Genomic DNA, 685 nt, shown 5'->3' with positions numbered 1-685 from the left:
TGGTTTCAGTTACCCAAGGTCAACCACAATCAGAAACGATTCAGTGGAAAATTCCAGAAATAGGTAATTCATACATTTTAATCTAATAACAAGTAATGTGATAAAATCTCACACTGTCCCACTCCATCCTACCTGGGATGTGAATCACATCATTGCCCAGTGTATCCACGCTGTATACACTAACCACTCATTAGTCCCCTGATAGCTATCTTAATGATTCAGTCAAAACCATAGGATATGGAGGCCAGCAGGTTGTGTGGTGGTAAAGACATTGGACTCCCACATGACTGGCCACTGTTCAAGTCTCAAATCCAGTGGCTTGAAACTCACACTGGGCCCATGTACATGTGTACCTTAAATTCTAAAAGGAGAATGGAGGAGAAGGTATTGTGGCATGGCCATTCTTCCTGGGGGTGTGGTGGGGTGATTTCTCACTTTCTGTTGCTCTGTCTCTTCAGTGAGCACATGTGCCTTATAGCAAAAATTTCCAAAGCAAATGAACAAACAAAAATAACATAGAATATGTAGGCTTGAATGAAACCATTAGCCATGGTTTCAGGCATCCCCTGGGTCTCTTGGAATGTCTCCCCTGTGGATATAGGGGGATACTGAACTTGGGAAAATAATGCAAAAAAAGTAATTATTAAATGATTTCCATTAACAATGAGAGAGAAGTAGGTAGAAC

Source organism: Tupaia chinensis, unplaced genomic scaffold, assembly GCF_000334495.1.
Source record: "Tupaia chinensis unplaced genomic scaffold, TupChi_1.0 Scaffold146837_1, whole genome shotgun sequence".
Taxonomy (NCBI): Eukaryota; Metazoa; Chordata; class Mammalia; order Scandentia; family Tupaiidae; genus Tupaia; species Tupaia belangeri.
This window is presented reverse-complemented; position numbering follows the sequence as displayed.